Source organism: Mus pahari, chromosome 8 (genome assembly GCF_900095145.1).
Source record: "Mus pahari chromosome 8, PAHARI_EIJ_v1.1, whole genome shotgun sequence".
NCBI classification, from domain to species: domain Eukaryota; kingdom Metazoa; phylum Chordata; class Mammalia; order Rodentia; family Muridae; genus Mus; species Mus pahari.
In genome coordinates, this window is record NC_034597.1 from 18,988,462 (window position 1) to 19,016,397 (window position 27,936).

The 27,936-nt window shown below is 43.7% G+C and overlaps 1 protein-coding gene across 14 annotated transcripts in view; it reads left to right on the forward strand.

Moving 5' to 3' along the window:
• The first annotated feature begins 491 nt into the window (after window positions 1-491).
• The window catches only part of Erc2 (ELKS/RAB6-interacting/CAST family member 2), an 841,097-nt gene continuing 813,652 nt past the window's right edge, over window positions 492-27,936 (forward strand). For 6 of the 14 annotated variants that reach the window (XM_029541494.1, XM_029541492.1, XM_029541496.1 and 3 more), the window contains exons 1-2: window positions 540-699; window positions 1,783-1,849. The gene's annotated coding sequence lies outside the window, so the exon portion shown is untranslated. Of the gene's footprint in view, window positions 700-1,782; window positions 1,850-27,936 lie in introns of all 14 variants that reach the window. The other 8 variants (XM_021202982.2, XM_029541499.1, XM_029541502.1 and 5 more) reach the window with 4 other exon arrangements.

Consider the following 27,936-nt stretch of genomic DNA (forward strand, 5'->3'; position numbering starts at 1 on the left):
GTGCTTGCGTGAACTCAGGGCCCATCTTTCTAATTTAAAAGGGAATCAGACGAGACACCTAATGCATGTGATGAACAGGAGCCTTAATTGCTCTCCTTTTCACTTTTCTATCTCGCTTTTCCTTGGGGGACAAGGAGGTGGCAATAAAGTAGATGTGTTGTGGAGTCATCCTTCTATGGACCTGCAAAGGAATGGGCATAGGAACCCTCACCCCAGTTCTCTAGGTTAACTTAAAAGGCAAGTGCTGTTCTTGTTGCCCAGAAGTGTCTGGCAGCTTCTGGAGGGGCTTCTGGGGGAGGATTGGGAGGTCAGGTGCTTCGGGCAGGAGGATGCCAGGAGGCGCTGCGGAGCGGGCGCGCACTCGACTCTCTGCTGCCCCCCGCGGAGGTGCCCAGGTCCCAGCCGCGGCCCCTCCAGGCTCCTCGGGAATGCTGGGAATGTGAGTCAGGGCCTGGGCGAGCGGCCGTGAGCGCGCGTGTCGGGACTGCGGCGGGCGCCGCCCCCTCGGCCCCGCCCGGCCCGGCCCCGGCGCTCGGCGCTGGCCGCGCTCCCCGCCACCTCCCCACCACCTCCCCGCGCTGCCCGCGCTCCACCGTCTCGCGCTCCTGATCGCTCCAGCTCCTCCCGGCCGCCCGGCGCCGCAGCCACGCGAGGTTGTAAAAATCCATGTGGGACCGCGCCGGGGCGAGCATCGCTAAGGTGAGACGCCGACGCTGGGGGCCCCCCGGCTCCCTCGTGCGGGTCCCCGGCGCTCGTGGGCAGCTGCAATGCGTTATCGGGGGAGCCGAGGGGAGACGCAGCCGCCTTCCTCGGGGCTATTTCAGGCGGGGGAAGGGATGGGGCGGCCTAAGGGCGGATTTGCCTCGCTGTCTAAACCCCCGGATTGGAACAAGTGCACAGTTCCTCAGGCGCCCGCCCCGGGCCACCTCCCGCAGTCTCTCTCCCGTAGCCACCCTCACTGTCCTCGCCTTTCTTTTCTGCAGACCCCCCCCCCTTTGCTGACTGCCTTCTTGCCGGGAGGGGTGAGATGCTCACGAGGGCGGGGGGTCTCTCAGAATCGCAAGCTGAATAAAGTGAAGAAGACAGGACCCCCAGCCCCGGTGGTTGTGAGCCTGGCTATCTGGGTGGGCTCCAGGGGAAAGGGGGGCGGGGGAGGGATGCAGGTTATAAAAAGAAAAATTCATGCCTGGGAAAATGAAGATGATTTACTGGGGAGGGGTAGGAGGTGGTGTATGAAAAAGGATACGATGTGAAATTAAACAGCATCCCTACCGATTCTCTCCCCACCTCCTAATTACACAAGGGGTACTTACAAGGAGGTACCTTTAAAAATTATTATTATTATTATTATTATTATTATTATTACTGTCTGAGCCTTTGAAAGATCATTTTTAGGACAGTGAAGAATAAGGGCTCCTTTGGTGTGTGAGAATCAAATAGTACCCACAAACTCTCCTCTGTTCAGCCCTACATAATTTATTTTGTAGTTAGGGGTCTTTCTCCTCCTTGCCAGAGGGAGGGTCCGCTCCGTTAGGAGAAGATCGATTTTAGGCGGCTACCTGCCTTTGCTGGATGAAAGACAATTTACTCCCAGAGCGGTGAATTGTCAGTTCTCTTCGTGACTGACAGCCGCACCTGCCACTTATGTGGATAGAACGGGACCGGTGGAACCCCAAGAGCCAATCAATGCTCGGGAGAGGAGGGCTGCTCCCACTTGTCTTGGTTAGTTTCCTGGTTGGCTCTTTAAATCAGTGGTTTTACTTAACCATTGGTTTCCACCAGGTAGGACTCCAGCTGTGAGAAGCCGAGAAGCGGGAAGCCAACTCCTCCAAAATGGGCTTAGAAGCAAGTATGTTCGACCTGTGTTCTCCTGTCTTCCCTGTCCGTCACTAGTTGTAGCTGTGAATGCCGAGATCGTTGGCTTAAACGTGAAATCGATCTGTATAAAGAGCGAAGGGGGCATGGGCTGGCTGCTGGGACGGCAGGTTGGAATGATCTACCTTTCCTTCAGTCTTCTTTATAAGAGATGCACTGACTGTTGAGCTATCTAGAGAAGGGTGTGGCTCGCTGTCTCCTGTGGTCACCCTACCCTTGTCCTTGTGAACTCACACTGTTTCTGACTATGTAGTTTGGCTCTTATCTCAGATTTGGTAGGTTTATAAGATGTTTTTGCACATGAATAGAGAGAATCCTTTTAGATTTGACAGTCTAGCTCAACTCTGGAAGGGCTGCCTGCTTCTCCTTTGCACGATGTCAGTTAGGATGGGGGTGGGGAAGAGGACTTTACCTTCTCATGAGAGGCATCTTGTTGGTGTACTTCTGAACTGTAATGAAAGCCTTTTGATAGTTTCCGGGAAAGGAGCTATGGTTTGTGAGACCTTTCTTCCGGGAAAGGAGCTATGGTTTGTGAGACCTTTCTTGGGTGGATAAATCAGTGACGAAGGACCAGGTCTTAACTTTGTACTAATTAAAAACCTGATTTTCAGCACCTTTCTCCTTGCATTCATTAGAAAAGTATGAGTTGTGCCCAGAGATACATCACCTTATAGGAGCTGGACCTGGGTGTGGGCATAATGCTGTGGATTTCAGCTTTAAATCCTGAGCTGGACCATACGGTTAGGACATAGATGCCAGGCGCATCAAGGGGTGCTATTACTATTACTGCTGATGTTCTTGCTCATGCACGTCCCCTACCCTGGTCTACACTTAGCAGAGCCCATGTGAGGTAGGTACTGCTATTGCCCCTGAATTCTAATTGTGGAGACTGAAAAGAATTAGGCCCATTGCTACACTATACCCTGATGGTAAGTACTTCTGTTTGACCCAGAGCCCATGACCTTGCCACAGCCTTCAATTAAGATTTTGGTGGTGTGGTCTGCACAAGTCTAGTGCATACCCAGAGCCTACCTTTGAAGAGCCCACTGATCCTGCTTGTCTTTGCATCCAAAGGGCAAATTCAACAGCTTTGTGTGTTGTGTGTTTCTAGTAGGGCATTTTTGGCCTGTTAGTTAGTTCTAAACTTGATGACAATTTAAAGGAAGATAAAATAAAATTCACACTTTTTTATTTTTCTTGATATCTCAGATTTCCAATTTAAGCACGTTCTGGTTGAGTAAATGCTTTTAACATCAGTCAGTTGGTTTCCTGCACCCTAAGGGATTAGACTTTCATTTTTCTTTTACTTGCAAAAAAATAAAAAATAAAAATCCCTTTTCACTAGTGATTCAATATACTTACATTTTAAATTGTTCTTCTAAAATAGTATGGCACACACTGTCTCTTTTATTCTGTTGTAAGAAGCCGCAGACTTCATTTCTGTGTACTGCGGAGGATGAGTGAGGTGAGCCCCATTGCCCACAAGTTCACCTCGGTGCCTAGCTTGTGATTCTCACTAGGTTGATTCTGCAGACTCTGTCTCACCTGTTTCACTAGAACATCTGTTGGCTTTTAAAAAGCACACAACCTGTTACCACTGCCTGTCACATGGGTCACCTCTTGTCATCCACCAGTTCAGTTCCAGCAGTATTTATACGGTTCCTTGTTTATTTCAGGTTTATTTATTTTGTAAGATAGTAGAGCAGACAGAAAGCAGGAGAGCACCAGTACTAATTGTGTGGCTCTTGCAAGTTTATGACCGTTGGGTCCAAGCAGGAAATCACTGGTTACAGCCAGTGTTCTCTTTTTAGATGAAGAAAAGGGACAAAGTAAGTGAACAGATAAGAAGTGCCAACATATTCCAAATAATAACATTATATCACTCAACTCTGGTTGTGTAACAGGATTTTCTCCTCCATAGCAACAGGTATTCATTTTCCACTCATGTCCACAGGCTCAGTTTTTGGGAGCATCCTGACTAAGGCACAGGTTGAGTTCTTATGTGTTCCTTAGGTGTTCTGGGGTTCCTGTGGCCTGCCCACGCTATGGTGGATGCTGTCAAACATCCAGGCAAACCATGCAAGCAAATGTCACTTCCACTGACACCCTTTCTTGGAGAAAGGAAGTTGCATGGAAAAGTCCAATCTCAGTGGTAGATTCTGCCTGAAGCGGGGTAAGGAACGCTCATTGAACTACAATCTATACTTCCATGTAGGCTCAAAGTATGGTGTAAGTTAGAAAACTTTCCTCCTCCTCCTCTTCTTCTTCTTCTTCCTCTCCTTCCCCCTTCTCCTCTCCCTACCCCACTCCTCCTCTTCTTCCTACTGTTATTTTCAAACAGGGTCTCATTGTGTAGTTCTGGCTGTTCTAGCACTCACACTGTAGACCAGGCTGGCCTCCAACTCACAGAGATCTTCTAGGCTGTGCCTCCTGAGTGCTTGGATTAAAGGCATGCACCATCATGATGTCTGGCAACAATGATTACTTATTTCTCTATGTTTTCATTCACTTTCTTTTTTCTTTTTCTTTTTTTTTTTTTTTAAGATTTATTTATTTATTATACATAAGTACACTGTAGCTGTCTTCAGACACTNNAGAAGAGGGTGTCAGATCTTGTTACGGATGGTTATGAGCCACCATGTGGTTGCTGGGATTTGAACTCNGGACCTTCGGAAGAGCAGTCGGGTGCTCTTACCCACTGAGCCATCTCACCAGCCCCCCACTTTCTTTTTTCTTTTGGTGTGTGTGTGTGTGTGTGTGTGTGTTTGTGTGTGTGTTTGTGCGTGTCTATCAGTGTGTGCCCATGCAGAGGCCAGAGGAGAAAGTTGGTTGTCCTTTACTATCATTCCCTTGAGAGGGACTCCTTACGGTTCTCTCTCACTATAGTATGTGTTGGGGGTAAAGGCACATGCCCATCCCCAGCTTTTAAATGGGTGCTTGGAATCTGAAACCTGGTCCCCATGCTTATGAGCTTTTACCATTGTGCCGTCTCCCTAGCCCCTCTCTTCATGCTTGGAGGATGGAATCTTTATCACCTTCTCTTCATTTCTATGAATACTCTCTCTCTCTCTCTCTCTCTCTCTCTCTCTCTCTCTCTCTCCTTGTCTCTGTTTGTCTGTCTGTCTGTCTCTCACACACACAATGTAAACTTTGCAATTTGGAATATACTGTATTTGACTCTAGAAGGCTGATGGTCATAGCAGGTGTGTTTACACATGCGTAACTTTAATTATTAGGGTACTATTTTAGTTTTAGGACCTGACAGTATTCTGTGACATAATTGTTAATGCAGTGGTGTGAGCCAGTGTGGCGGACCTGGCATTTTGGAACTTACTGTTACCAGTAGGTGGTGGGGGAAGTATTCTTGGATGAAATGCCATTTTCTTAGATTCTCAGGGAGAAAGCTAGAGTAAGAGTAGGAGGTAGTTGTGGCGGCTTGTCTATTTGAAGTCTTAGTCTACAGTTGGTGAAACTGCTTGGGAAGGATTAGGAGGTGTGACCTTGTTAGGGGAGGTGTGCCACTGGGGCTGGGGAGGGGGTATGTTTAGGTTTCAAAAGCCCTAACTGAAAAGCCATTTCCAGTTAGCTCTCCATGTGCTTCCAACCTGAGGATCAGGATGTAACCTCTTAGGTACTTCTCTAGCTCCGTGCCTGACTGCCTGCTAACATGTTCCCTACCATGGTGATCATGGACTCTAACCCTCTAGAACCATGAGCCTCCAAATTAAATGCTTGCTTCTATAAATTGATTTGCTCGTGAGGTTTTGTCACAGCAATAGAAAAGTTGCTTCCATGATTTCGTAGGTATGTGAGGGGCACGTGTGGCTATAACCAAGTTACTCAGTTCAGCCAGAGAGCTAGTGAGGTGAATGGCAGCAACACCTATTAGCAGTCGCTCCTGTAGTCTAACCTTTTCTCTTTTGAGGTACAGACTTACCCTGTAGCCCAGGTTGGCCTGGAACCTGGCAAGTCTCCTTCTTCAGCTTCCTAAGTGCTGAGTTGGTGTGTGTCAGCACATCTGGCCACAGTGTAACTTTTATGTAACTCTGTGTGAGGCCCCATGCAGAGCGCTCTTGGTAAAACAGCTAATTTGATATTAGAGTAGACCTGGTTGGTTGCCTACCCAATCTTCATCTCCACCCGCTCTTTAAACTAAAGTAACTCTATTTTGACAGGAGGATATATACCTATCTGACCCTCCCAGACTCCCTAGCATCATAGAAAAGTCATGAGATAGAGGTCTGGTAATAATGGAGGTAGAAATTATTGGGTGGGGGTTTTCCAGAAAGCTTAAAAAAAGAGGGCACGCCCGGCTGGTGCACTCCAATAGTTCTTGGCACTTCATTCTTGCTGCTGGGAATGTGGGTATAATACCCGGATAGGCAGTAATAACTATAGCAATGAAAGTGTCTTCAACATAGCAAAGCTGAGGTGTGTTAGTCCTGTGTTTAAGTTTTAGCTCAGAGAAACTAAACAAAACAAAGCACGTCGGAACATGACTACTACCAGAGCTGGAGCCTGGAAAGGTCTCGGTCTTGATGGCCCTTCTCCTTGGCACTACCAGCTTACCCTGTCTTTCTCTACTATGCTTTGTTCTGAGATAGGGTCTGGCCTTGACTCCATGGTAACCTGCCTCTGTCTCCCAAGTGCCGAGTGCCACCACGCTGCCTCCTATAGAATCCTGGTGAATGACACAAAGAGCCGCATTATCTACAAGGCACGACTGCAGCCGAACATAATCCTCTGTGATGTGTATTTTCTTAAGGGTTCCTCAGAGCAGATACTATCCTACTTATTTCGCAGGTGGCTGCATTAAGCTCCGAGACATTAAAGAACTTGCCCAAGATCACAGAACTAGTAAGTAGAGGGATTGGAATTCAAAACAGCATCTCTTTGACTTTTAGGCTTACCTCCAGCTGGACAGGATCAAGAACCACAGTAGACATCACATTGGAAAAGTACGTTCAAATAAGCTCGAGTCAGCAGCTTAGTCCCAGATGGAAGACGTGGAGTTTGATTTCATGGGTTAGAGACTGGGGATTGGGCGTCAAGGCTTTGGTAGTGACGTCCAGAGTTAGTGGGAATGGAGGCAGAGGGGAAGCTGGGGATCCGGCTGACACCCCAGGAGAGAGAGATAAGGATGTAATTGGGTGACTGTAAGTCATGGTTCTCGGTTAGACTGTAATCTTCTGAGAAGAAAGCAAACGCTTCCTGAAGGTTAACATTAGCCTCTATCGATGGTCTCGCATTAGCCAGGAAGCAAGGGATGAGTAATGGAGAGAATTACTGATGAGCCGTGCATCATGCTTCAGAGCTGGAGGGTGGGGGATGCTGCACATCGTCAGAACCATGGACGGAGCCCTTGATGACCTCGTCTGATGGGATTGTGCTCTGGCTCTGCCTTCCTCACGTTAAAGAGCCCAGTGAGAGCGAGCTTCGGAGGTGCTTCAGAGCCTGGCAGTGGGCTTCCCTCTGACTGACATCTCTTAGACATTCTAGAGCTTTCGTGGGAGGGGCTACTTGGATTTTCCATGTCTGGGTCTCCGCCCCTCGTCCCCTTTTTAAATCTGTACACGAATTTGTTTTCTGCTTAGAGGTTCCAATGTTTTTCAGTTCCACACGTGTTTTTCCTCTTAAGTAAAAACTTAGCTGGATTCCACTGAGGAATTCATGGAAAAAAATTTCCCTAGAAACTCAAGAGTTCAGGTTTATGTGGCCTGAGGTGTCTTTATGGTGAAGTCACTTCTCTAAAATGATAGCTGCATACTGTCCCAGGCACAGGGTGGTATGAATCTTGTAGCTGTCCAGTTGCCTTATTTCCATACGCTTTAATAGACACATGTTCTATTAGATAGCTTCTTGTGCCTTGACATCTGTAGTGTAGATTGTTCATATTCCCACGGCCGCTTCCTCTCTCCTCCTAGGCATGCATTATGAGTGACTTGTATCACTTCTATGGTCGACCATCACATGTGCAATGTGAGACCATCCAGAGCCACCTTCTGTGGTGTGGTTGGTGATCACAGAATCCCAGGGCCTAGGGGAAGGTTTCCACACAGTAGATCTTCATTAACTATGTATTAGATGAACTCAAGGAACAGTAGAGCTCAAACAGCCAGATTTAGACCCTGACTTTCAAGGCTACTTAATTATTACAGGACACAGTAGGAGCAGTGACTATCCCTACAAATGCAAAATAAGATAACTAAGGGCCACAGCATCAATGCTAAAACAGCATGAGGGTCTGGGTTGTCATGGTAGCAGGGTTGAGACTTCCGTTGATTTCTATTTACTCTGTCTCAGTGGGGGAAGCCCAAGGCTTCTACCTCACTGGCTAACTGAGGTTGGGCATCCTTCCCCTCCGCTGGCTCAGTTTATCCACCAGTTGAATTGCCTGAGCCTTTCACTGCCTGATTCCCAGGAATGTGACCTTAGTGTCTTGGGCATCCTTTCTTCTCTTGCCTCTGAGATCTGTTGCTTCCAAGGTCTATCCTCTGCTCTTGAACATGCACTGCCTTTGCCAGGGAGAGTTCATCTTGGTCAGAGCCCAGGAAATCTGTACTTGCTGGCTGGCACCTCATGGGCACTCACTAAAATTAAAACAGGGGAGAGAGAGGGGAAGGAGAGAGAGAGAGAGAGAGAGGGGAAGGGAGCCAGCCCTTTCAGGAAAGAACTGATTACTTTTCCTGGAAGTCAATGATGAAGATTACAGCCCCACTGCATGAATACAGGATAAAAAGCTGTCTCTTGGATACATTTGGAGATGGGCAAACAGTGACAATATCCATAGATGCCTGTCAACAGCAGCTTTGTTTGTTAACTCCTTCCTTCGCATGTCTCCTGTGTATGTGTGTGTGCATGCATGTGTATGTGTGTGTGCACATGCTTTTGCATGTATGTAGGCACACATCTGTGTGGGTGCATGTGTGTGTGCTTGTAGGTGAAAGCCGAGGTTGATGTTGAAAATCATTCTCCATTTTTCTTCTACCTTATTCATTGAAGCAGGTTTTCTGAGTTAAACCTAGAGCTCCCTGATATGGCTCGTCTTGCTAGGCACCTTCCTCTGGGGATCCCTGGCTCTGACTTCTCTGGCCAGCATTACAGGCAGTCATCTGTGACTACCTGGCATTTATGTGGATTTCTGGGGATAATGAATGTCATTCTTTCCTCTTACGTGAGAAGCACTTTAACTGGTGAGCTATTTCTCCAGGCCTCATTGAACTTTTGTGTGTGTGTGTGATATGTGTGGTTGCATGTACATATGTGGGTGTGGGTGTGTGTTTGTGTGTACATGTGTGTGTATGTGTGTGCGTACACACGTGTGTGTCTAAAATTACCTCTTGTCTTTCTGGTTTCCACCCCTACACAGTTTTGAGTATGAATGAACTGCAGGCACCAAACTACATTCCCCTCAAATGCTTGAGGAACAAACTATTAATTCAAGATAACTCCGTAGTGGGTCAGAAGACAAGAGCTTGAATGGGTGTCGAGCAGTTTGACTGTTTTGTAAGAATACTCTCATATCCTTATGCAAACTAGGAGAGACATTTCTGCTAAAATGGCATGACTAATTATAGCAAGAGAGAGCAGGGTTTCATAAGAAACTAAACCTCGCTGTGTTCTGCTGCTCCAAGTTCTTCTGCAGTGAATTTCACTGTGACACGGGGGATGCCATCAGGGTGGGAGTTCATCCTCTGTGCACTGGCAGTGACTGAAGGTTCTTTGCCATCCTGGAGCTGCTCTGAGGGTGGAAACCTATTCCCTGGAGGTGCAGAGCTGGGGTCTCTGTAAGATGTGAGGTTGGGTGGGGCCTGCTACCTCTGCTTGTTTTCTCAGTGGAATTGGCAGCCATCACATTCCTATCATGATGGTGTGCATTGCCTGGTTGAAGGCAGGCTTGCCATTTTACCTTCCTGCCAACTGGTTCCAGCTAACTGTCATGACCTTGAAGAGCAAGGGGTAGTATATACCTGGAGCAGAGCTGTTGACTCTATTTTTAACGTGTGTCTCTCAGAAGATGGTTTCTGATCTTTTCTGATGATGTGTGCTTTCCTCCCCTCAGGCTATAAAGCTCCCCCCTACCATTCTTTCTTTCCCAATCTGGCACATCCTCCTGTTTGTTCCTGGGCTTTTCCCTAGGGGAGCAGAAGATTGGGTAGTGAACGGGATGAAGGCTTTGCATTCTTGTGGGCTCTCTGAGAACAAGTCCTGTGTGATGCTGGGTGGACACAAAGGCAACAGGATTTCAGGGGCTGCCCATCACGCCTGGGAAGATGGAACAGTTAGCAGGGGCTGACACACAAGGGGAATTCTTTGCCATTTTTGTTAAGGATGAAAAGGAACTGTTATTTTTATATGTAGACTTCAAATACACTGATGATCCATCTTGAATTCCCAACATGAATAGTTGCTTGGAATAACTTCAAGCAGATTCTTTTATCTATAGAAATGTAACACTGGCCTGAGTTTCCTTTGTGTACTTACCATTGATTGTCCTATTTGAGACCTCTGTTTCTTATCACTTCAGCCAATTTATTTCATGTGTATCATGTAAGATACATACATACACACACACATGTACATGCACATACTCGTACATGCACATACTCGTACATGCACATACTCATACAGATAATTGTTCATGCATGCAGACTTTCAATTAAATAACTTTCAGTCAAATAAATGACATTGTCTGCAATGTCAACTTTGGGAGAAAAAACAGCATGTGCTCTTATGACAGATTTTATTAATAAGGAAATAAGCCATTATATTATATAGCTGCCATATGTCTATGTACTAACGTCATGACAGGTCTCTTCTGGGCACGAAGAGGACTGTACCAGAGCAGGTGATTTGGGGGGCTTGAAGGCTAGAGTGTCTGGTGTTAACAGTGGTTCTCTTTTAGGGAGCAACTAGCCTGCCACAGACAACTTCAGAGGTTCATGAAGAAGGATGAAAGAAGGGCTTCTGAGTTAGGTGATGCTAAAGGTGTCGTGGAGGACAAGTTGGTCACTAAAGTAGACAGAGTATGGGTTTGAGTGGTACAAATACCAGATGAATAGTATAGGCCCAGCTCCAAAATGAGAAAATGGGAGGAGATTCAAAGCTTGGGGAGGCGAACATAGTTTGTAGAACCAGTGTTTTGGTTGAGGGTGTAGTATGGGAAGAGAGGCCTGAGAGGGTGAATGGGCACAAGGGCCCCGTGAGTCATGAATAAGCTAGAGCTGGTGCTTGGCTTTCAAGGATCGCAGGTAGTTATTTATTTATTTATTTATTTATTTATTTATTTATTTATTTATTTATTTATTTTACCTTTTTCTGTACTAGGAATTAAACCTGTGACCTTGTATTTGTGGGAGTGACGTGGGGCTTGGTTTGGGTCAAGGAGCCTGAAACTGGGAGAGAGATAACAGGATGGGTATTGGATGGTTGGGTTTGGCCTTAGACATCCTAGCAACAGCCACTGGGACTTCATTGACTAAACATACTTTATGCAGCCTTGGTAATGTTCACAGACCATTCTCCAGGTGAGGATGCTCCTGACCAAAGGCCTGTGGTGGGACTGTACACCACTCGGAGGTTTTGAGACTCTCTTTAAATGTCATCAAGGACCAAAATCTTTTCAGTGAGATCTAAGTAGAGAATAGAATGTGGATCTTGCTTTAAAAACGCGAAGATCAGTACTCACCACAAGTGGACAGAATCAAACCGCCTGTTGGAATATTAAGATGGAAATGTGGGAATGATTTGTAGCATATTGAGAGTGGACTGAGAAAGTTCATAGATGGAAACAGTTTAGTTATCCTCTGAAATGCCTCCAGTTAGGAGTTAGAGGTGAGAAGTCTGGTGCATGTTCTATGTGTCCTGCCTGCCTTGGACTTTACACATTTACAAGGCAACCCTGATAAACTGCCTTTCACACCTTGTTCTGAACCTCTGCGCCTCCATTTAGGAACTGATGTTTTGAGCTGCCGTGCCCTTGTATTTCAGAGGAGTCACCCACACAGTATTTGTACAGTCACCCAACTGTTTTGTGAATGATGCTATTATTTTATAGAGTTAAAGGGGAAAATATAGGCGGCAGTAAAGGGGAGAAGAGTGACCCTCATAATGTAACAGCAAAGACAGAAGATGTTATATATGCCCAGTATGTATGGTGTTCAGTCAGATGTTCCAATTTGATCAACTATAGGTGGTTGACTAGAATAAGAAAAGGTTAAGAGTCTTATTGTGTATGAAATGTCAGGGGAAAAAGTGTTGAGAGTTATGCTACAGAGCAAAATGTAAAGAGTATTCTTCCTCTTGAACATGCATGTTTAGTCAGCATTTGTCTCAGTTTTGAGAAAAATACATATTCAGAAATGTATTTTCTAGGAGATGGGATACGGCTCAGTCAGCAGAGTGCTTGTTAGCATGTGTGAGGACCGGCATTTGATTCTGAGCACTGCATAAGCCAGGCATGGTGGGGAATGCTTATCATCCCAGCATGCAGGAGCGGGAGGCAGGAGGATTAAAAGTTCAGGAGTATCCTCAGCTACACATGGAGTTCAAGCCAGCCTGAGAGAGATGAGTCTGTCCCTAGACATTAGATTATTCATTACTTTGTTTATGTGTTTGTTTGTTTGTTTGTTTATGGTGGAGATTGAACCCAGAGCCTTCCACATACTAATCATAACCTCTACCAGCTCTTGTCAGTCTTGTTTAATAGAGCAGGCCCGAGGTGAAATCTGTTGTTTAGGCTAGCCAGGTGGTATAGGTGGAAGCTGAAGTAACAGCATTGTAGGTATGTTCTGGCAAACAGGCGGTATTGGCAAAGGATGTACCTGGATATGCAGGGCCATGGTTCTGGGATCATCTGTGAGAACTGTGCAGTGTGGAGCTGGAAAAGGACAAGCTGTATCTTGACTGATGCTAAGATGGCAAGTCAGAGCTGGAGAGAGAGTGGCACAAGCAGCCCACAGCCCTCTGATTCCCTAAGTTGGGGGTATGTTGGCGATCTGTTTGTCCTGGGTGTTCTGCGTGCTATCTGCGGAGTTTCTCTAGCTTTTGTGTGACTGATTCCCTTTAGGCAAAGGACTGAGTTGGACATGAAGCCCCAGTGCCTTCTCGTCCTTCCTGCATCTGTGCTATAGAACCTGTTAGAAGTTTATTCCCTTTGCAGGCTGGTTAACGTCGCATTGTCTGTATGCCACGTTTGAGTTCCCCGATTGATGCTTTCAGGCTTTTGGGTTGTTTCCTCCTATGGTACATGATATTTTTGAGGATATTTAATTCCCTGGCACTTCTGCTCTGTCTCGTACAGGGGAAGATTAGCTTCCCAAGGTTCAAAAGGAGCCCTCGGGCAGAGATGCTGCTCCTGGCAGTAGGAAGTCCCTTGGGGCCCTCTAAAATGTTCATTTCAGATCGATGATCGTAGCATCTGCTCACAGGCTCCTGACCCAAGACTGTGGAGGAACTGGGATCTGAATCTTGTACTCTTGGCCTTAAAGGCCGTGCTTCAACTGTTCCACACAGAACTGGTTTTAATTACAACACTGCAGTGGTTAGGAAGATGAAAGAGGTATGGCTGCCACCTTCGGCTAGCTGTGAGGACTGACTCATCTGTCCAGTGAAGGGCTTACGGCAAGTGGTGTCTTAGTGCGACTGGAAACTGTTGTAAGATAGGATCACAGATAGCATTGCCTAGAGCCCCGTCCTCTTGCCTTTCTGTGGTGAGGGCATGCCTGGAACAGGAGCAATGAGACCTGTATTCATATACGGACTGACCCTCCAAGTCCCAAGTTCTATTGTTCTAGCTGACACTCACTTCTGCACTGTTTGTATCACTCTCTTAGAGCATGCCAAAATGCAGCCCCCTTGCAGCTCTTTTTGTCTTCACCTTATGTCCAAGGATCAGGAAAAAAAAGTATTTTTTGGGGGGAGGGGGAGCATAGACTAATAAAGAAAACACACATGGAGACAGTTACAATGTCTAGGTATGTTCATTGATGTGTGAAAAGACAATCTGCAGACATTTGCATCTGTCTAGAGACCTAACACGAAGTATTTTGTTCTGAAGGATGACATTACCTTGCTTGGTAAGGTAAGGAAGGGAAGGGAAGGGAGAAGTGAAAGAATGCTACCCTGCATTCTAACCTAATTGTTAAGTATTTTGTTTAGCACGGTGCTTAATTTTCTCTGGTGGGCAGTCTCTGGTTGTCCTCACGCTGGGACTTGGGCTGACTCCCTTGCATATGCTCACTCTTGCATAGTTATCCCCTCAGTGAAGAGGAAACACAACGTCTTACCCACAGGGTAGCTCCTAGATGTGGCAGGTGTCATGTGACCAAGCTATGTTTCCGTGGAACAAGGAAGATTCTTATCCTACCCGAGGGAGACTGTAGGCTTGTGAACAAATGCTACAGCTGACCAGCATTTTGCTTTCACATGTACACTTTTGACAACTTTTTTTGACCAGTTAATCTTTGTAGACCTATTAGGGCAAGATTTTTAACATTGCTAATTGTTTTACTCACAAGGAAGAAATATTATATTAAAGGATTGAAGACAACCTCCTAATGTATCTGTTGATCAAAATTGATGATGGTGATGATGATGATGATGGTGGTGGTGGTGGTGGTGATGGTGATGGTGATGGTGATGGTAATGATACTCAGTAAGCCTCGGCAGGCATTCAGCCAAGCATTTCTATATTCTTAGAACTAATAATCACTCACCTTGGTAAACTAGCCATCATTACAGCTGAGGTCTTTCTACTGAGTGAAGCTCATTTATGAGTTCAAAGTTATATAGATAAGAAGTATGAGATCATGGACTCACATCTAATGTATGCTAAATCTCTTAAGGTCTCTCAAACTTGGGTAGGCTTTCTTTGGAATAAAATTACTACAGTGATAACTTTAATTATATAAACATAAGGTTGGTGAGATCATTTTTAAGTGTCTCATACTTTGATAAAGTCCAAATCAATTTGGAAATTGAGTACTCTTCATATTAATAATTTAAATTAACATCATTAACTTAACTGCATTAACTAAATTGCTGCTTGTAACTGGAATATGATGCTGACTATTTATTGTAGGCGGGTTCTTTGGCAGTCAACTGGTCTACCCTGCTGTGCCCTGGGTGATGACTCAATTCTCTCACCAATCTCACTCCTGTGAAACTTTGACTCATGGCGAGGAGCATGCATCCTTTACCTTTTACCCAGTGGGAACACATGCTTTAGATTCCAAGTCCACTGTCTTTCCTTTCTCATTGACTCACAGTAATTCCTTAGGCTGCAGGAAGATGCTCCAACTCAGTGGGCATGTCTGTTGTGGCGATCAAGAATGTTCTCATAGTATTTGTCTTCAGATTACTGAAATAAAGACAGCTCTTGAATTCTCATGAGCTTTGCAAAATTCCTTAACAAAGGTGATTATGGATCTGTCCCCCATGTCAGATTCTGCCTAGTTGAAAACCTTAATTTTCTCCATCTGTTTCTGTACTGCCTCTCATTGAGTTCCCTTAGAGTACACATCTATCACTCTCAGGAGGCCTTCATCTGTTGATAGAGATTAAACTAGCTGACAGCCTTGTATAACAATTAGAGTTGTTAATATAAGCCCAAATACAGGAGATGTGACCCCATTTCTCATGGAGGGCCTCTGGCACATTAGAAGCTATATTCTGGATTTGTTCTTTGGAAATATCCAGTGAGTAGATTCCAGCCATGTCTCTTAGTTTCCCTTTTCAATTTTTCCTATTAGAATTCATGAGCAAGATCTCCTTTTGGTGACCAAATGTATGAACTCTTAGGCACTAAAAATTCAGTTTTTCAAGAGGTTTCTGAATCTAATTCAGCCTTGTTCTATTGGTTCCCTTTAAAAGCACAAATACAGTTCCTTAATGAGCATCAGCCATGCTGTTGAGGGACTGTTGTCTTTTTTGTAGATGAAATAGATAGGTGTTTGAGCACATAGATGTATACATTCATACATGAGCACATAGATGCATACATACATGAGCATATGAGCACATAGATGTATGCATACATGCATGAGCAAATAGATGTATGCACATACGAGCACGTAGATGTATGCATACACGAGCACATAGATGCATGCATACATGCATGAGTACATAGATGTATGCATACATGAGCATGTAGATGTATCATGCATGAGGTACATATGAATGCTCTACTCTGAAATGTGCCCATTTAAGCTAATTTCCACCTCATGTTCTTCAGTTCTTGTTGCTAAAGTTTTTCTAGTGTATGTGATTTGATATATATATATATATATATATATATATATATATATATGTTACATATATGTGTATATATATGAATGTATGTATATATATATTTCTATTTACACAGTGCTGTTGTCAGTGAAGAAGCATTTTGTATAATTGAGTGTCTGGGGTTAAGGGCATGGAGCTGTATTTCTTCTGCCTTTTCTGTCATTTTCTCTGGAGCACCTGTTGGTGGACAGATTGGGGATTTTTAATGTAAGACCCAATAATCCCCAGCTCTGTTTTATGGTAAGTATATTATAGCCAAAGTGTTGCCAATTGACATTTCACGTTTGCAGATTAAAGGAGGTGCACAGATGTTTTAAAGACAAATTTAGCAATCTTAGTTATTTCTTCAGTGCAACCAATTTATTTGTTCCATCGTGTGAGGCCATGGATAACGCTATACTCAGGATATTGTACCAGCCATAATCTTTAATTTAATTTTATTTAACATCTCATTACTTTGACCTTTTATTCTTGATTTTTGTTATGCTTTTAACTTGTGGATTTAGCACGTTTCTTTAGAAAGTTTTTAGGTCTTTTACATTTTGTGTTCATACTTTGGAATAGTTGGATAGAGTTTAAAATGTGTGCAGGGGCAACGGCTGATGGGAAGAACTAACCTTGAGGCCCAGGAGCGTCTGCTGACCTGGGGTATGGAGAGTAGTTAACCTCCTTGATCAAGTGCTTAGCTATAAAACATGATCCGAGCAGCTGGACACATAATCATGCTAAGTCTGCACATGGACAACAGTAATTATAAAATGATCACGCGAGAGAGCTAACGGGGAGGGTGGTGAGGTGTGTACACGTATGCTTCAGTGTCATAGGGATTTGGGGACGATGATTGGAAAGCATTTTTGACAATTTCAGCTATGGCAAGTGGGAGTGTTTTGCTCCTAACTCATATTTTTGTAGCATTTAAGATTAAATAGTTTACTATTGCGATTCCTTGGTATCTGTGGAAATATAATATTGCAGGCAGTACATTTTTCATATTTTAAAAAATAATAGACTCCTAACTAAGAAGCAGTTTGCAATTGACACCCACTGGCAAAAGGAAAATCTGAGTTTAATAACCTTGCTCAGGGCAGGCCAATACAAAATGGGTGGCCATCACAAAATGAACTCTTTTTTTGTTGTTGTTTATTTTTGCTTTGTTTTGACACTTTCTTGTCTTTTGCTTGTTTGTTTTGATTTTTGTTTTTGTGCTCAGGGAGAAGGGGAAGGGGAAGAGAGAGAGTGTTGGGTGGGTAGGGAGATATGGTTCTGGGAGGTGTTTGGGGAGGGTAAAATATAATCAAAATACATTGTATGAAAAAATTTAAATAAAACTATAAAAAGTATTACTGCTAAGCCCACTGCTTCTTATCTGTCCAGGAGGAAGAAAGGAGAGCCCACCCCTTGAAAAAACAATAACGATGGCTGAAGCATTTCTAAATAGCAAACTGAGTTTGAACCAAGCTAATCAGACAGGGATAAACTTAATGAGTTGAGAGAATTCCAAGATAGTTTTGAGGTTTCTAGTGGCCTTAGGCGTATCAAGGCTTTTATTGGATATTATCTGTGTGCTGGGCATTCTGCTAAGTTTCTTTCTTGTGTCATTTCATTTAATGACACCCCCCCATCCCTATGAGAAGAGCTGCTGTCACTCCCCAGTTTCGAGCTGAAGGGCAGGAAAGTATCTGCTTGAGGGCACGTCAGGAAGTAAGATAGATGTGTGAATGGATCCAGCCAGATCTGATTTTGATCCCTCTCTTTTTGACAACACAATGTCTTTCTCCCTGCTCAGCATTATAAAATTGTGACATAATGTCCTTGGAAGCGACTTCAATGTTGTGATAAAAGGTCGTGGGACTGAAGTTCCAGTTTCACTCTTTCAGACAGTGAAGGATTGTTTTGCATAGCTCCTGTGTCCTTAGACATGTGTAAGAAGAGCCACTAGGACTACCCTGGCCCTTCTGTGACCATGGCTTCCCCATGGGGAGTACTGCATGGGGACCAGTACAGGTGTCTACAGAGCCTGGCATTCCAGAGCCCACTCTTGTATCTGGAGGCTTGTGACCTGCCTATATAGACAACCCTGATTTGCCGCCAGATCCTGCTCCAGCGTGCCCATCCCAGCACTTAGGGTTGCCAAGGGACACATGCTTACAAGGTCATAGACAAGGTATTATCAGGTTGTAGCCTATGGATCATATGCAACTGCTGCCATATGTTTTTAAATTGGGTTTTATTGGAATGCAGCCTTGACCATTGGCTATAAATCATCTATAGTTGCTGTTGGGCTGAATGACAGGCAGACACTTGTGACAGAGACCGAATGGCCCACAAAACCTGAAATACATCATCATTTAGTCTTTTACAGAAAAAAAGCTGCCCGACCTTGGCTATATCTAGAAATAGCCGATTGTGCTAGCTAGCAGAATTCATATATGTGCAGTTCCTGGACTATATTTGAACTAGCAGTGAGGACAGAGGGTTTTGAGAGGTAGGTAGACCTTCCCTTTGCCATTGGATTTTGTTTAGAGTAAACATTCTAATTGAGGATTCAAGCAATGCCTTTCTAACCTTTACATTTGTGGAGTGGGAGGAAGAATATGCTGTATTTACCAGTTTACCAGCTTGGTGTATGCATTTGAAATGTATAGAGATATGGTCCTTGGGTCTGTATTACCTTCTGGAGACTTCCATTGTTAGACTGAGTGTTAAAATCTGGGGTGCACAGTTGGGGCTTATGGTAGGAAGGAAGAGCAACCCCAAGAAATGAGAATACATTATGTGATCTCAAGGAGTGGAGTGCTTTGGGGCCGTGTGTGGACAACTGGGTGTGACGTGAACCATGTTCAAAGTTCTGATAGTGGCAGAGGTGGTACAGTTGAGCACCATAAAAAAATATTTTTAAAAGATTTATTTATTATTATCCATTAGTACACTGTAACTGTCTTCAGATGCACCAGAAGAGGGCGTCCGATCTCATTACGGATGGTTGTGAGCCACCATGTGGTTGTTGGGATTTGAACTCAGGACCTTCGGAAGAGCAGTCAGTGCTCTTAATCGCTGAGCCATCTCGCCAGCCCAAGCACCGTAAAATTAATCTGTGCAATTAATATTTACCTTTACGAAAGCCTGCAGTAGCACACAATCCCAACATATGGAAGCTGATGCCAGCCCAAGCAAGTTCCAGGCCAGACCTGGCTACATAGTGAGATGTCTCAAAATGGAGAAAGACTTACCTTTATCATATGTGCTATCCCTTAAGCTTATACAACAAATAAAACTGACCAACTGTATTAAAAGAGAAGAAACTCCCACTAAAATTCTCACCCCCTATGTTGGTTGTCCGAATGAATTGCTAGCTTAGCTAGACATTCCAGGTCTATTCACTAGGCTACTGCCACCCCACCCTTGTATGTCCATCCATCTATCCCTTTACCTCCTCTTCTGGACTTACATTGCAAAGTGAAGGGGAACTGGCCTTAAATCTCACATCCATAGGGCCTGGCAATAAGATTCAAAAGGACTGACCTTGTAGAAGGTAGGCTATCAGTTGATACGATCTAAATGACAACTATGAAGGAGTCCCATGAATGGTCTGTGTGATACTGAGAGGCAGCCAGGAACTTGATGCATTTGCGCAACAAGAAGAAGACCCGTTCAGAGATGGTGAAGGAGAGAGTCTCTGGAAAGCAAGTGGGAAAGAGATCCTACAAGGTTTATCTATGCAGCACTGGGAAGCCTTGGAGGGTTCTAAGTAGGCGGTGAAGATATTTCTGTGATTATAATTGTAACTTGACACAGTTTGGCTGATGTTTTGGAAATAGAACCGAGGGTGTCAAAATGGGAGGTGGTTTGGGAGGGTATGGGCTAGCTTAAACAAGAGTCACGCAAGGGTAATGGGCTGGTGCCAGTACTCGTGGGGGACAAGGAGATGGACTTAAGGGAGCTTTTTAGGAAGAAGGTAGTGTGGACTCGAAGTACATGGTGAGAGAGAATGAATTCTTATTTAAGGTCTTTCATGTGGTAGAAGTGAGCCAGTGTTTTACTGCCTATAGGCTAAACATAGAAAGAGGGAGTCGGACAGAATGGAAGGCCATAGGGTGTGGAGGGGTAGGAAAGGCAGAGGTGGGAGCCCTCCTGCAGGTGCTCCTCAGCGCCAGTGTGTCATTGTCATGGAGGGAAGTGAGCAAGGCGCCAGTGTGTCATTGTCATTGAGGGAAGTGAGTAAGGTGGACTGTCAGACTTTCAGCTTTTACTTTACTTTTATTTTTATTTTTTTTTCCAAAAAAGAAGCTGGAATCTAGATTTTAATGTGGATTATCTGTATCTTTCTGTGTTGGCAACTAGAAGCCAGTTCTAAAGAGCCTTGAACTTGCCACACTCAACACGTCCGCAGCAGCCTTAACCTGAAGGGCAGTCACGTCTTACTTGAGACTTGTTCTATACCACAGCTCCCTGTAGAAAGATTGCATTTTGGAACCAAATGTCATCTGCGACCCAGAGTTTTAAAAAGTTGAAGAGGCTGGTCAGGGAAAAAAAATACAGAGATATTTTAAACTGGCGAAGTCTGGGAGATACTGATGACCTCAGCTCACACGGTCTGTCAGCAGGGCTCAGGTGATGGGCCGGGGCTAAAATCTGTGGAAACAAACTTAACCTAATTTAGAGCAGATAGCAGGAAGTGCTTTTGTCCTAAAATAGAGCATTCTAGACTGTGATAGCCTGAGACTCTTGAGGGAGACAAGAATTAAGGCTCTTCCCAGCCATGTTCTTCTGAGCTTCTGGTTGGAGAGTCCTTAAGCCTTTTTAAGAGGGTGAGTGGATGAGGGCATATTTTATTTATGAATCCATATGCAATTAGAGACAACATCCTCATAGGTTCATGAAGCCATCTGTTATTTTGCTTGAGTTTTAAGCAGAATTTACCCACGGGCTTCCAGCTTTATTCATGAGGTGCTTTTAAAGTGGAAGGTGTTGGTCACCTAATCTCTTTGGGGGTCATAGCTTCTCTTATGTCAGCCACATCTGTTTTTGTGCAGCTTGAGAGCATGAATATTTTACCCTTCTTAGTGTTGTATATCACAGATATACATAGGCGGATTTTTTAAAGAGCTTATTAGGAACTCTACTGATGGACTCTGTCTTGGCTCTGTAAGAGTATTTAAAACAGCAAGAGCTTATCGCTACCTTACTTCCTAAAGACACTTTTATAGGTGAGAGGAAAGGCTCAGAAATAGTCTTCTTGAGGTCAGTAGTGGGAAGTAGACATTACTGCAATTATTGATTACTGAATGAAGCTGGTCTTTATTTTCTCAAAAATTCATTTTAGAGAATAAAAAAAAAAAACCCACCAGGGTGGATGAGAAACAAGGAGACAACAACCCAAAAAAGCCTGAGTGTCAGAGCAAGTGTCTTAAAATACCCCAGGGAACTTAAACACAGCTGGGCAGAGGGCGGAGGGTGTGACTGACTCATTAGAACAGGTAGGAAGCATGAGGTGGTGTTGGGGACGTGGCAGCTGGGGAGCCTGCCTCTGGCTTACTTCATTATCTGAGTCTGCACCTCTTGATCAAGCCTGACCTAATTCTGTGTGGAGCAGCCTGCGGGGTGGTCTGCTCCCAGGAAACTGTGCCTGATCTTTTATAAATCTGGTAGGAGACACTCATTTCCAAATAATGCATTTGGCTTAGGTTGCTAATTAAAATTAATTTTAAGAAGTAGATGTGTGGGCTGGAGTGATAGCTCATTTGATAAGGTGCTTTTGGGCTGTAAGCATGAGACTCTGAATTTAACCTCCCAACCCATATTAAAAAAAAAATAAAAAAAGCAAAACCAGGCATGTGGTTGTGTCGTGGTTGCTTGCTTGTAATCCCAGGGCAAGGAGAGGTCAGTCCTGGGGGGGGGGTTCTCTGGTCCACCAGCCTCTTCTAATCAGGGCATTCCAGGCCAATGAGAAGGTTGACGGTTGGAGTAGTGAGATGGCTGGGAGTGAAAGTGCTTATGTGAGCCTAACAACCTGAGCTCAATCCCTGGAACCCATGGTGGAAAGAGAGAACCAACTCCCTGAAATTGTTCTCCAACCTTCATAATGTGCTGTGGCATACTGCATCTATACACACGCATGCATGCACACACATGCACACACACATATGCATATATAAGCATTATATATATATATATATATATATATATATATATATATATATATATATATATCAGTAATTAAAAGGGCCAGGAGTGGTGGTACAGCACTTTAATCCCAGCAGAGGAAGGCAAATCTCTGAGTTCAAGGCCAGCCTGGTTTACAGAGTGAGTTCGAAAACAGCCAGGGCCACACAGAGAAACCCTGTCTCAAAAAATGAAAGAAAAGAAAAGAAAAGAAAAGAAAAGAAAAGAAGAAGAAGAAGAAGAAGAAGAAGAAGAAGAAGAAGAAGAAGAAGAAGAAGAAGAAGAAGAAGAAGAAGATTAGAACGTAGATGGCTTTGCTGAGGATGACACCTGAGATTGCCCTCTGATCTCCACATGAGCATTGCACACACATGAACATGCACACGCATGTAGACACAAATATTTATACCATTTATTTTTTAGGGATAAGAGATAGCTTATTGTAGACTCAAGTATTTCTTCCCATAGCTTAGGAACTCAGATCTCACAAATTCCATATTCCAAAATGGTGACAGCTTCATAGAGTTTCTATAGTGACAGAACAAATAAAACCGTATAGTAGCATACTTTTTAGACACACAGGTAGGAACGTGATGACACATTGAAGGGGGGGGACACTTCTGCTGTAGGCCTCAGATGCTATCTGTTCACATTCTCAGCTTCATGGTTGGTGGAAGCTAGTGATTTGTCAAGTTAAGACATCCCAAGAGGTTTCGCCTGATCGGCACAAAGATGTTATAGCAGATATAGAGGTGGGCAAAAAAAAAAAAAAAATAGCTATTAACAGCACTGGAGAGAACCCAAGTTATATTGTATTAGACTGTGGCCCTTCAGCAATCCAACTTCTGTCATTGCTGAACTTCTAATCAAGACAATCTATAATCACTGAATTTCTAATCAGATACTCAGTCTCATAGAAAGGAAAGTGCAGTTTCCTCTCAGGAGATTTTGTCACATCTTGATGGAGTTCGGTACCTTAAATACGTGGAAACTCTTCAGTCATGGCAGAGAAGAGAAAACAAGAACTTACACAGGAACATCAGGTTTGATGTTTTCACACCTCTGTATCTGGCTTCAGTAGACCCATATGCCTCTGTAAATCTTCCAGAACTGGAACTGTCCTTGGCTTTAGGTCTTCTGTTGTGAGATGAGGGAATTACCACTGTGTGTATTGTGATTTATCGAATAAAAACATTTTAAAAGATAGCAGCAGATATGTAGTCATGGAGACATCGATCTATTCTATTCCGATGGCCCCTGAATCACCTATTTGACTAGGTTTCCATGGAGTTGCTTGAACAGAACGCCTTTGTCTAGTATGATCTTGGTGGTGCAAACATCAGTGTTTTCCTCCGCTGCTTGGTATGGACTGCCGACGGATGACCTGTGTTCTTTCACACACTCGGGCTTTGTTGTTGAGGCTTGACAATAAATAGGGAATTATTCTTTTTCTTGGAGCTTTTGAAGCCAGAAGCTCCAGTCATTTTTCAATTTTTTGTTTGTTTGTTTTTGTTTCTCATTATGGATGGTTATGAGCCACCATGTGGTTGCTGAGATTTGAACTCAGTGCTCTTAACCACTGAGCCATCTCACCAGCCCATTTTTCAATGTTTTTATGTTTCATGTTTATGTTTTAGCTTATATTTACTCGACAAAATAATGGGTTTCACTATGAAATTTTCATTCTTTGATCATATCTAGTAATGATTTTTTTCAGACAGCATCATACTGTAGCCTAGGCTGGTCTCTAACTGTCAGTATAGCTAAGGCTGGACACAAATTGTTGATTCTTCTGCTTCTACCTTCTAAGTGCTGTGGTTATAGGTGTGGGCAGCTGTGCATGTTTCTAGCCAATTCTTTTATCATTAGAGTTCAATTGTGTAGTACCCAGTTCTTTTTTTTTTTTTTTTTTGTACCCAGTTCTTAGAACCATTATTCCTTCAAAACCTGTTGGATCTGAGCTCAAGAGAATTGCTTGAGAGAGTCCATTCTAGCGAGTAAATTTCCTGCAGACTGGTTATATCCTATCTCAACCTCTTTCACCCTAGCATTCAGGAATTAATCTGTTTTTTAAAGACATTTCTTATATGAGGAAATCAGAACATTTTAAGGAAAAATATTCAGGTATCTTGAAGGGAAAAGGGGTTCGCTTTCCAAATAATCTTATTATTTATATAATAAATAATTATAGCATACACTTAATTTTGGGATCATCACCAGGCTGCTCTAGCGTTCTAACATCTCAGACCTCTTGGTAGAAAACCAAATTTGTGTCAGCTATACTAATCCAGACATTTGCTAAACTGCTCAGGAAGTACTGGATGAGAACAGGTAGAGAGGGGTAACATTAACCTTAAGGTGTATTTATTGAATATGCAATGTTGAATCTTAGTTGATTTGGAGATTTTTGCTAGCCTCAAGAAGAGATGGTAGCTTCAAGGAATGCAAACAGGAAAGAACATAGACTGTGAAGGGAAATAGCCAAGGAAAAGATGTGAGCATAAATTGTTCTGTCTTGTGTTTTTTTCTAGAACGTGATCCTTGGGAGATCACCACCAGTGTTTCGTCAATCAAAATATTAGTCAGCCTGAACTTTTTCAATCAAAATATTGTGAAATGTTTTCCATCATAATATTACTACATTTTCATCCAACAAATAATCTGTGTCATATCTTTAGCTAAATAAATGATTAGATAACCATTCAATAAAGCATTAAGTGACTGGCTCAGGTCTTGCTGAATAACACAGCCTTCCAAAGTCTGGGAGCTTTAAACAATAGCTCACTATTTCCTACAGTTCTGCAGCTTGGCTGGTGGTCCTGATATTGGCTGTAGTGTTAGAATGTCACTCTGCATCTGAGACTGGATGGCAGATCAAGGCTGCTTATTTCATTGGTCTGTCTTAGAATGCTGGCTGCTGGCTGGGATGCCTTGCCCCTTTGTATCAGTACTGTTTCTGTGTGGTGTCTCGGGTCCAGAAATTTTTCTGTGGGGTTCTGTTTCCGGTAGGGCAGCTCAGACTGCTGTCTTCATTGTGACTGAAATGTCTGACCAAACTCTTTGAGGAAACAACTTTAAGGGAGGAATTCTTTATTCTGGCTCATGGTTTTGAGGAGGGTAAGATGGTGCCAGGAGACAGAAGAAAGGGCTAAGGCGAGATACAGTCTTTGAATGACATACCCTTATGACTGACCTCCTCCAACAAGGCTCTGCTTCCCACAACTCATTATTTCAGAAGAGTTCCTCTGAGTTTAAATCCATCAGCGGGACAACCATCCATTAGGTCAGAATCTCCATGAGGTACTTGCTTTTGGGAAGACACCAGAGGTGTGCGCCACTAATCTAAGCATGTTTTTACCCCAGTTAAAATGAATGTCATGGTAACCTAATCCATCTTTTGGATTCTTATGGTATTCATTAATAGTCAAGTCTTATAAAGCATTTTCTGGCATTCAAGCGTGGTGGGAGAAGGAGATGAAGTCAGGAATAACACGATGAGGAAACAGGAGGTTAAGGGACTCTGAAGAATTTCATGCCTATTTGTCCAAAATTACATCCACACACACTCAAGGAGAAAGCATCATTTTGTTAAAAAACACTGATGAATGATATGATTGAATGCTTTTGCTTAATTCTTTAGCACCTGAACTGTCTATAGTAATCATTTAGTTATTTTAACAATGAAATAAGCATTTAGGTCAGTGACAAATGTTAAAAGATTCGGAAAAAGGCTTGAGAGTGGTGGCAAACACCCTTAAGCCCAGTGTTCAGGAGGCAGAGGCAGGTGCATTTCTGTGAGTTCAAGGCCAGCCCAGCCTGTATGGTTCTAAGGCCAGCCAGGGCTAGTGCGACCCCCATCTAGAAGACAATTTAGAAAAAAAACATGTTAAAGTCTCAAACTCTAATTCTTTAAAACCTGAGCTAGAAAGCTTTTTCATATCCTTGGTGATTAATGAGAAATCAATTGCTACCTAGATACTAATGCACATGCCAGCAAGATTCTGCTGAAGGGACCCTGATATAGCGGCCTCTTGTGAGGCTATGCCAGTGCCTGGCAAACACTGAAGTGGATGCTCACAGCCAGCTATTGGATGGAACACAGGGTCCCCAATGGAGGAGCTAGAGAAAGTACCCAAGGAGCTGAAGGGGGCTGCAACCCTGCAGGTGGAACAACAATATGAACTAACCAGTACCCCCTGAGCTCGTGTCTCTAGCTGCATATGTAGCAGAAGATGGCCTAATCGGCCATCACTGGGAAGAGAGGCCCCTTGGTCTTGCAAACTTTATATGACCCAGCACAAGGGAAGGCCTGGGCCAAGTAGTGGGAGTGGGTGGGTAGGGGAGCAGGGGCGGGGGGGGGATATAGGGAACTTTTGGGATAGCATTTGAAATGTAAATAAAGAAAATAATAATAAAAAATTTAAAAAAAGAAATATATAATTTTATATGATTAGTAATGATAATAAAAATTTAAATATACTTCTCAAAAAAAAAATGAAGTGATTTACTTATGCTTCTGTGTCTCTGTGTGTGCCACAGCACATGAGCACAGGTTAGAAGAGACACCTTTGTGGAGTGACTTCTCTCAACCTTTACATGGGTTTCAGGGTTGGACGCGGGTTGTTCAACATGCATGTTGGGCCAGCAAGCACTCAGGTTGTCCAGCAGACATTTTTAATCCGTGTCTTGCTGGCCCAGCTGAGAAATCACTGCTAGCCATGAAGGGCAGTGAGAGAGGTATACATGCAGCCCTGGGATATGCCACCGTGTGTGTGCTTGTTTGGGAATGTGATCAAAGACAAATGAACATTTAAAGTAAACAGGCAAGAGTAAACACAGAAGCAGAAGGCATGTTATTAGGAATAAAGAGATACATGTGAAAGCAGTGAACTACAGCTCAGTGGCCCAAACAAGCAGTGCTCCTTTGAAATCATATCATTGGCTGGAGAAGTGGGAACATATGAACATTCAAAATGTGATAGGGCTATAACTAGAAGTGTTTTTATTTTTATTTTTTTAATTAAGGAGAAGGTATACATGCCCATATGGATTAGACTGTGCTTGAAGAAGGAAAATAACAGTGACACAAAATAGACAACAGACGAAAATACACTGGTGAACTTGGTAAAAAGTGAGATTGTCAACAGCCACATTTATCCAGTTTCATGGCTCTATGTTACCAAACACTTTATGATAGGATTGACTTTGTATGTTGTTTGTTTTGGAATGTAGTGAAAACCAAAGTTTCTGTTTCTTGATACTAGAATTAAATCTAATACTAACCTTGGGTAAAGAGGGCCCCAAGGAACTGGGAGCCAGTGTCAGAATATTTTGCTTTTTAAATGGGGAGCCATAATCATTATTTCACTACCTGTGTGACTATGGTGTATGTGTGTGGTGTGTGGTGCATGGATGTACTTAACATGTGGGCACAGGGACCAGTATGCACATGGATGAGGATGCCAGGTGTCCTGCTCTGCTGCTCTCTGCCTTGGTTCTTTGAGACAGTGTCTCCCTCTGAACCTGAAGCTAGGTCAGTGGCCAGCAAGCTGCAGAGAACCGCCAGTGCTTATCGGAGGGCTGGGGTTACAGATGCTTGCAGGCATGCCT